This window comes from Poecilia reticulata, chromosome 7 (assembly GCF_904066995.2).
Source record: "Poecilia reticulata chromosome 7, P_reticulata-male-v2, whole genome shotgun sequence".
NCBI lineage: Eukaryota > Metazoa > Chordata > Actinopteri > Cyprinodontiformes > Poeciliidae > Poecilia > Poecilia reticulata.
Genome location: NC_088836.1, coordinates 23309445 through 23319841, shown reverse-complemented (window position 1 = coordinate 23319841; position 10397 = coordinate 23309445).

The window sequence follows — 10397 nt, the reverse complement described above, 5'->3', positions numbered from 1 at the left end:
AAAATTAAGAACTTTATTTCCACTGTGTTGTGACTGAATAATTTTATTGCTTAGATAACAAACTCAGAAAACACAAATTGTACTTACATTATTTGGGTAAATTTACCCCTTGTGAATCTGAATCCTTCTTCCACCTGATGGTTATTTATAACAGGTAACAGTTGGTCATGTCACAGTGTTGACATTTACATTCACACCAACTTTATTTAGAATCTTGTTTTGAGCTTGTTTTTACAGATCTGGTTGTTTCTTTCAACATCTGACAACACCATTGAGTTTACACTTCATTTTAATGCTCGAAGTGAAGATGAAGTTTACCTGCTCACTTTGGTTAGATACTCATTTATTTATTTTTTCTCAGGGTAGTTTTATGTGCATGGTTTTGTTTTTAAAAAGTAAATTCTTTGCATATCAGATGATAGCCAAAGAATTGACTATCTTATTTGATTTGCAAACGTTTTTTTCACACCGCATAAAGAAATGGGAATTGATGTACAAATCAACAACTGTATTGCAATTTTAGTGCTGCAGAGAACCACCAAAGTAAATTTATTATTTTTAATAGTTTATTACAAATACGTTTTTCAAAAATGTATACCAGAAAAAAAAAAATTGCTCTCTCTAAAAAGAGGAGAGTTGTTAATTAAGACTGGTTTTTCTGGTGGTCAGGTATTTTGCTCTGCAGTGGAAGCTGAGCTAAACAAAAGGAAATCCCCCAGTGTGGTCTGTGTCTGTTGTCCCCAAGACCCAGAGCAGCAGGATTTTGTTTGACTTGAGGGTGTAGATGAAGCGTTTGAGGGAGCAGAGATACCCTGGGATATGTTTTTTTTTTTTTTCTCCCTTTGTGCACACACCGAAGAATGAGGACAGCAAGTTTGAATTCTGTCCTGGGGTTGATATAAGGCCTTGATTTTGAAGGAGGACTTTGAGAAATATGCTGCTTGTGTTCATTTGTTTGCAGTGGTGGTAATCTGGGCATTCTGGAGGATTCGAGTAGAAATAACAACATTCATATCTTGAGGGAATGATTGGCCTGGACCTGCTTTGCTGACTCCTCAGATAGTGCAGCTGTCATATTGCTTGTGAGACTCAGGATTGACTTGAAGACAGATTTTATACATTGTGCCTTGCAGAAGTATTATTACCCCTTGAACCTTTCCACATCTTACAAAAACAGATTTGAATAAGATTTGATTGGATAAACTGATCCGATTTCTCTCAGGTTACCTTTTATTATAGGTCTATCATGAAGAAAAATCATACAATTTGTTTTTTTACATATTAAATTCTGCATATATTTCAGCAGCCATTACTCGTATGACGTCAATAAAAATGTCAGTGCAGCTAATTCCCTTTAGAAGTAACCTATTTTGGGAAAACAAACTGAATAATTTAATCTCAGTATTAAATCCTGAAAGTTCAGTGAAGGCCTCAAAAATGTTGGTGCATAAACAGCTTCATGATAGCAACACAGCAAACAAGTCAGGGATATAGTTGTGGACAAGTTCAAAGGAAAGTTTGGTTAGACAACAAATTGTATATCTCACTCAACACTATTCAACCTTAATTAGGAAGAGCATTGCAAACGGCAAGTCTACCGTCTACCAAAACTAACTTTATTAGGAAAGGAGCCAAGAGGCTCTTTTAACTTTGAAGGAACTGCAAACATCCTGACCTCAGATGGGAAAATCTACTGTCAGCCATGCAGCAAGAAGAAAGTTGTTGGTAAAAGAAACCCTCATGGCGTTCTGGTTGCAGCTTTCCACAAACTATGTGGCGAGCACAACAAACGCTAGCAAGAATGTGTTTAGGTCAGATGAGACTAAACTGAATTCTGAGTCCTACATGTAAAATAATATGTGTGGTGAACCAAGAAACCTTAACACAAACCCCCTGCGTTGCAACATGTTTCCAGCAGTGGGGGATACTTTTCTTCAGCTGGGAAAGTTGATAAAGAATATATATATATATATATAGAGAGAGAACTAAACATAAAGCAATACTGGAAGGAAAGCTGTAATATTAAGGACCATAAATTTAAAATTATTGCTATACTGATGTGGTTTAGATGAAATTATATTTATGAGACGTCCATGTCATAATGGCCCAGTCAAAGACCAGACCTCAATCAAATGAGAATCAGAATAAAGAAAACACAGAATATTATACACCAAATAAACAAAATAAGACGAGCAGAATAAGGATGGAAACTTAATTGGTTTGGCCCAGATGGACAGAAACAAGAGAGAGAAAATTCAGTGAGAGCAAGCAGTGAGGGGCTTGTGGCGCGTTTTTTCCACACTGACCTGCAGACTTTCTGCTCTCTCTGTTGGAGTTTACAGGAAACTCTGTCTTTTGGGTGACTGTGTCACAGCACATCACAATAAAAGTTCAACAAAATAAAATTTTACAGCAAGCCGATACAAGGCTCAAGACTTAACGTAGTGCAAATTGACTGATATGCATCACACAGCATTTAGATTAATAAATCAAAGTTCAGCACCAAAAGAGGGTACCTTCGGTGTAAATGTCACCTTAGTCCTTCTCTTGGGAAGGAGTGGGGATGGGGATCATTGAACTTCTGATTCATATTTGTGAAAAACACAATTAAGCATGAAAAGGACAAACATCCTGCAGTTCATCTAGAAGATGACCCCGAGCTACAAATCGACAAAAGAATGTTTCTGAAAACAAAATCCAAAAGAGGAAGAGCAAGAACAAGAGGAGCAATAACCACAAAAATAAGCTGCTGTACTGCCTGTGTCAACAGAGGATTGCAGAATTGCCTAATACCAAGAAATTCAACTACTTTCAAGATGGTAAGGCTGTGCTAATCACAGTAGCACGTATCAGAACAAATACATAAAATTAAGGAAGTACAAGGACCCTCATAAAAACACTAAATACATAAGGATTTATTAACTCACAAAACATTCAGATTTGCCTAGTTAAACTAAAATATGAAGCCACAGATGATAATAAAGTAAGAGCAGTTTGGGAGCCAAAAGAGTCAGCTCTTTTTTGGGAGCTGTACCAACTCCACTCTCCGAAAAGAGCCTCACAATTCCCCAACACTGAAAAAGCAGATAAAACTTTACTTCCCATTTGCCTCACATAATCCTATCACGACATAAACTTGTTTTGACCAACAGGTAAGATTTCCTTTGCTGCAAATTTCACATTTGTAGAGTTTACCTATAAATCAGATACTTTAGAATAATTCAACAAAAACAGAAATTCATTCTGATGTCTTGATTTATTTCCCAAACACATGTTCAGATATGAAGAACTGTTTTGAATACAAGGTGAAACATCTTTGCAAAAATAAGTAATTTTCTATTTAAGTGTGTAGGATTGCCATTACTTTATGACAAAGAATGTACACCTCATGCAGTTAATGGAAATGTACATTTGAAGTCTGAGTCTGTGTGCATATGCTTACACAACAGGATGTTTCAGAAAATTCAGATCTCAGACCGACAAATGTTAACCAGACGGAACATCTTAGAAGCATTTTAAATGAAATATGATCAAACTAAAATGTCTCTTTTTTACACTGAAAGAACATAAAATTATTCATGTGACTTTAATAGTGACTACATTTCATCTAAATATGAGTCTTTTTAAGCGTCGTAGCAGACTGAATGCTAAATGACTCTCCTGTAAAGTTTTCAGAGGTCGCAATATTTTCCGTAAGAAAAGACACAAGTAATAATCCTTTCTCATTTTCATTGTCACACATGATGGCTTATATATAGATTCACTCCACACAAGAATAGAATAATGCTCGTATACACAGTACACACACACACACACGCACGCACGCGCACGCACACACACACACACATGCACACCGACACGTACACACACACACACACACGCACACGCACAGAAATCTGAAAGTCAGAAAGAAAACACCCATAAATAGTAGCTCTTGCATGAAAGAGAGAGCAGGAGAAAGTAGTTCTGAGTGAGGTTTCTGGGTTTATGCATGGGGGTGTTATGGGATGGCAGGAGCTTTATCTGGAGAAAAACTAGACCCAAATAAACAACACAAGTATAGCAGTAAGTAGTGAAGCTAGTACTGAATTAAGTGGGATTAGAGATGATTTAAGCAGAGTCAGGAATGTATTTCATATTCCCTTTACCACAGATCATTCTGATTCAATAAAGAGAAAATCTCCTTAGATGTCAGTCAGATACAGAGACTCTGATTTACTTACTGAATTTTAAATGCATCTTTGAGAGGCCATTATTCCTGGGTCTTTTATATAGTCAAGGTAAATTGCACAATTATTTATATGTGCAGGAAAAAAAACTGACAATGCGTGGCATGGATCCCGCTAAATGAATATGGAGCCTCAACTACAGCTGCATGAAATAGACCAAAAAGAGTGAAAAGAGGGCAATTTTCTTCCTGCGGAGCACGGAACAGAAAGTTCTGCCGTGGTTCCAGTTTTGTCATTTTCCAGTGGCACCAAAGATAAGAGCAAAGCAGTGGATGGAAATGACACCAACGCTGCACACACAGGAGGATACAGCTGGTCTGTAATGGAAGGAGATTGAGCAGATGTGAAGGATGGAGGATTGGGAAGCGAATGGCTCGTGCGCAGATACATTTCCCTGACCAGTCTTTGTCATCAGTCCTCATTCACTATTTTATTTCTTGGTCCATCTGTTTTCTTCTCTGCCTGCCTGTCACTTTTTCTTGTGCTCTGCATTCATCCATATTTTATGGCTTGTACTCCCCAAGACAAAAGGCTGGGTTTGGAGAGTTTATAAAAAGTAATTCCCTAACCTAGTGTGTGAGTTGTACTTTAAAGTAGAAATGTTATTATTTTCGTTTGTGCTTTAGCTTGGTTTTAATTTAATAGCATTTTTAATTCAATTAAAGAAACGCCAAAATATACATAATACTACGAATCAATTAAAAACAATTTAAGAAAAAAAAATGGTTGAGTCTCACACACTTTTGAGTTAACAGTGAGGAGAATGTTTATGTAACGTATATGGCCCTGAAAATTGATTTTTATTTTATACAGTATTTTACTTTTTCCTTCTTTCTGTTCACTCGTGTATAGTAAGTGTTGTAAGAGGATTTGTTTGTAAAGTAACGACGTTTTTTAAATATCGTGAAAAAAACTGATCAACTGAAATTATATAAAAACATGTTGGTGATTTTACTTAACTGTAAACTGAAATGCTGCGACAGACTGGCGACCTGTCCAGGGTGACCCCGCCTCTCGCCCGGAACGTTAGCTGGAGATGGGCACCAGCAACCCTCCCGACCCCATTAAGGGACAAGGGTGTAAAGAAAGTGGATGGATGGATGGATGGATGGATGGATGGATGGATGGATGGATGGATGGATGGATGGATGGATGGATGGATGGATGGATGGATGGATGGATGGGTAAACTGAATTGTTCAGATTCCAGTTTTAATTGAGACAGCAGAGGTGATTATTTGAACTCCTCCATCTGAACAGACCGTCCTCAGACAGGCGGACTGTATTTTAAACGGATCCCGCTCATATTCTGCACCCTGAGTATGTCTTACTAAACTCAGGATGAATGTACAGAGTTTTTCTGTAAGCATAGCTGTTACAAGCATTCCTTTCTTCCTTTATCAGTTAATTTTATCAATAAATATTGATAAACATGTCCAGAAGAATACAAAGCTGCTACCTTGGCAGCTAATTCCTCATTAATCAGTTTATTCCTTGAATTTGTATATAGAAATGGGAGGTGGTTTCCAGTTTCCAGTGTGCGATTAATTAATTTCATAATGATGTTATTGATCTGTTTATGCATTTATTATCTGTGTGATATTGTAGAACAGTGTGATGTCGGTGCTGTGTAACCTCTCTGTCCAAGGGAGACAAATACAGAGACTTTTACTTTGAGACCACAGCATGTTTTAGAAAAGTAGTGAATGCCAGAAAATTAACTTGAAGCCATGTAACAGTTTCAGTTTTCTCTTGTCCTGCACTGAAAACGTCATTTAAAATTAGCAGTAAATATGCCATTATTTATCTCCTGAATAGTTTGCCAGAATCAGACAACTTTCAGATTGATTGGCTGATTTATTTTTTCTGACCTATTAATGCACCATATGTAAACCCTACAACTGATAGCAACAATAAAAAGTATATACCGTATATACTACATATGGATAAAAAAAAAAAAAATAAAATATATATATATATATATATATATTTTTTTTCTTCCATAAGTTACCTACTGAATCTTTAACGTTAGCTCTGTTCCTAGTATAAATAATTATTAAAAGCTCATAGCAGGAGGGCTACATTTTTCTAAAGCTAATCCAGTAACATTAAATCAGCCAAATCTGTTTTAACAACTCAAATCTTTACAAAAAACAGAAATTGAAAATCTGCCACAAACCTCATCTCATCTATGAACATAATTTATGCCTACCCTGTTGTTGTTTTTTTTTCTGTGTCCTCAACTGGTGCCACTTTCTTTTTCACCCATCGTTCTCTCTTGACCCAATACTAATTGGAGATGAGTTTCTATGGAGACAATGAATCTGCCATGTAGCGAATAATATATATTTGCACAGCAATTTTGTGCTCCATTGGCCCTGAAAGTCTAAGCCAGGAAATAAATAGATAAACAAATGAAAACAAAACACTTCACTGCCAATTAGACCATGACTGCACCTACAAGTTTTAAAGTGCTACTGTGTTCATGTCTGAACAACAATAATGAACCTTAAATTAGGCTTATAGCTGCTATCCTACCTCTCCCTGTCTCTGAGTATGAAGACATAATCATATCTTTTAGCTCTCTCTAATGAGAAAGTTTAAACTGAAATCATAAATGTTGTTTTCTCTTTAGCTCTTCACACTCCTTTGTAAATCATACTTTCTTCTTTCAATGAGAAAAATTCGGTTTGTAAAACAAAACAAACAAAAATAATAAATAAAATGAGTGTTCGCTTACATTTTTATGAAAGAATCCATCAAATTAATTACATAATAATAATAATAATAATAATAATAATAATAATAATAATAATACACATCATATGATTACCTGATTATGCTACATGAATAGTTTCAACTTCCAGTTGGTTTAATATTACTCCCCGCAGGGTTTACCTTTTGATATTAACACTACAACTAATATGTTGAGTGAATTTACATCCAGAATATATCAGCTAACTTGTCTTTAGCACTGTTACACAGACTGGACTTTTTACTTGGTGATGAAGAGCCAAGCTTTTAGGGTTACATTAAAACAATAGGGCAAAGACATTATTATGCTCCTTAAATTATGCTCCCTATGAAGAACTTAATTTGCAACAGACAACATTCCCAGAGCGTAAAAATGTAATTCTGATTTTGCTGGATTTGAAAATAACTTTTGTATGTTCTAAGAAGGTGGAACTACAACGTAGGAGTGTTATGTACAAGCAGGGCAATTAGCTTCTTATGCTACCAAACTATTGGAAAAACAAAAAAACTTTGATTCTCTTAATGCCAGAATCTGTGGCCTTTGTAAGACTGTTGGAAGATAGGGCATTTATTTATCTGTTAGTGTTGGTCCATAAATTCAGGACTAGTATACATTTAGCATTAGGTTACACTGAAATATCGATTATGTTCTCCGTACTTCTCCTGATAAAATTTAAAATTATGTTTATATTTGATGTTAGCTCAGAAAGGCCAGTTTAAAAAAAAAAAAAAAATCAATCTTTAAATGTCATAAAGGCTTTGACATATTTCATTTTTTATCTGGCAAAGAAGAAGAAATAAATAATAGTGCAAATGAGTTTTATGACGAGGTGATTTTTCCTGTCCTTGTTGACCTCTGGTTTTCTTTAACTTGAACTCACTTGTGCAACTAACTTTAAAACTAACTCAGATGCTGACGACTTACATTTACTTACTGGATGCTGCACATTTTCATTTCCTAAGCTTTCCACCGTGTCACACCTGCCCTTACGTCTACACTTTAAAAATCAAGTATGAAATAGAAACGCTAAGTTGCATTTGGCAAGGACTCATCTATTGGTCCGACTTCTACGTTTCAATTTTAAAACATAAATGTTAAACAACATTGAGCAACCAGAGATGGGAGTTATATTATGGCAGTAATGAGAAGTAGGTGTAAAATATTTTTGCATAATGAGAAATCTTAAAACTTTGATTTAATATATTTACTCGCTGCCAGGTGTGAGATTGCAACAAAGGCTGTCACAAGCCTAGGTGGGTGAAGATTAAATCAGAGATAAACAAGTAATTTTAAGTAATAAGTGGAGTGTGTGCATCCTATTATAGTAGGCATCACTTGTGGAGAGTGAGCTATCATAAATAACCGCTCAAGACTGATGTGCAAATGAATGAAGCAATTTAAAGGTGGTAAATGTGAGTAAAGCTGGCATGTACTCTGAAGTTTGAAACTAGAAACAAAAGCAGATGTGTTTCTAAAACAGTGGTTTAGAGCAAAAAGCTTCTCAGTGTTGATGCTAATATTTTGATTATGTATTCAGGCATGTTTTCCCTGGAAGATCTGCCTATAATTACATATATAAAAGAAAAAAAGCTTGTCAATTTTAAAGACCCAGGCTCTTTGCAATGGTATGTACCTGGAAAAAATACAATCTGCTGAAAACTGGTTGTAATCATGGTTCAACAGAAGAAAAAGATTAAAAAGCAACAAGTTGTTCCTCTGACTTTACAAGAAAAAAAATACAGTCCAAGGAAGATAGACTTCATGTTCTCTTCCAGTGAAATCTTGGCTGGTTTTGGGAGTAATTTTTGAAATGAAATAGTCTAACTTCTGCAAAAAAAAAGTGAATTCTTTCTTTTATACCTATAAAATACAAGCCAAGTGATTGTGGAACCAAACATTTCTTTACAGACAGAGCTCCATCAACAAATTGTGCTGAGCGTGGGGCGAAGGTTGGATTGAGTTCTGAAAATGAGCGTTCAACCTGTCACCATTTTGTCTTTTCTTACATTAAATTAAAATGGATGTAATCACGCACCAAGTCTATTTTAATTAAAAGGTACAGAAACATAGACCACATGTAAAAATGTTGTAATCTCAACATTTTTAATCTCAATTGTCTGCTTTTCAAAGATATCCTTAGCAATTAAACTTTCCTATGTTTTTCATAATGTGCAGCATCAAGTACTGATTTAGAAATGCCGTTGTGACATGATTCCGGCCACATCTTGCATGGCTTCTGCATCTGCTTTATTTGTGGCTAAAAAGACAAAAGCCACACACCACTGAAAGGTTGCAAAGACTGCAAATGTGAGTAAAATTCAGCAGATTTATTTTACAGATTAAAAAGAAAATCAAAAGAGTTTTTTTTAATTGAAGCTTTCCATTTTATATGGCAGCATGTACAAATAACACTAGAGATAGATGTACTGCACAATATTATAGTTGTTCCAGCTGATTTGCATCTAAGGTCTTAGTGGCACGTACAAGAAAAATCAACAAAGAATACAATAAATGAGAAGTTTAAAGAAATAATTACATACATGAACTGTCAATCATATAAAAAGTTATAAATAGGACACTTGTGAAATCTATGTAATATGCGTTTCATTCTGAGTGGCTTGCCAACTTAAAATCCATATTCTTGCTTCTCTGGAAAGAAACATAATTTGCGAATGTTTTTAACTCTGCAGGGAGGTTGTTACACACTTTTATAGCTTTATATGGGGAAGCTGATTTCCAAAAGCAACTATTTCTCTTAAAAATAAAGTCCTTAATTGCACCGCTTAGAGAGAGCATGGGCCTTTCCAGATTCCTATGAGAGCAGACCAAACGGGTGAAATGAACAAATAATTTGAATAATATACAGCATGCCACAGCACAGATTCACAATTGAATGAAGCTATACGTACAGCTAAATGTTTTAAATTAACCTGCTGAACTTTATTTACTGAAATAAGCATGAAAAATGAGTTATTTTATGTATTTTGTTTCCCATTCACTGCAGATTATTGAAAGCAAGCAACTTCCTTGCAATACCTCCTTGTCTTTTGCATTTCCTAAAATACACAAAAATAAATTCATAATTTTAAAACAACTTGTTAGAAATTAAGTTACATTCACTTTCCCAGATTTTTAAAAAAAGGAATTTTGCCATTTTCCCAACCAGAGGGAAATCTAGAGTTCAACACAGCTTCATAGAGCCATTCAGCTATAGATGTATAAAGATGTTAGACAGGCCTAAGGAAGTCATAATTTATTGAATGAATGAATAAATTAATTAATTTATTCATTCACTCAATTATTCTCTATGTTCATGTGACAGAAGCTGAGATCGCAGAGCTACAGTGAGTAGTTTTGTTTTTACAAGGGCAAAGTTTCTGTGACTTCTCCTCTCATGAGTGCAGTGTAAAACAC